A 204-nucleotide genomic window follows, 5' to 3' on the forward strand; every position below is an offset into this window, starting at 1 on the left:
CATTTGTAGATCCTTTTGGTAAATTTTCTGTTTTTGACATTTGACTATTTTCATATTGGATTGTTAGAGGTTTTCTTAATGACTATTTAAAACTCTTAATATATTAGAGAAATGAACCCATTTAATGCAGATTTATATGTAATAGTTGTTTTGTTTGTACTCAAACAGTTAAAGGATGTTATCACTTGACTCAAGCTCTTCCGA

Source organism: Ursus maritimus, unplaced genomic scaffold (assembly GCF_017311325.1).
Source record: "Ursus maritimus isolate PB19 unplaced genomic scaffold, ASM1731132v1 scaffold_26, whole genome shotgun sequence".
In the NCBI taxonomy this organism is placed as follows: domain Eukaryota; kingdom Metazoa; phylum Chordata; class Mammalia; order Carnivora; family Ursidae; genus Ursus; species Ursus maritimus.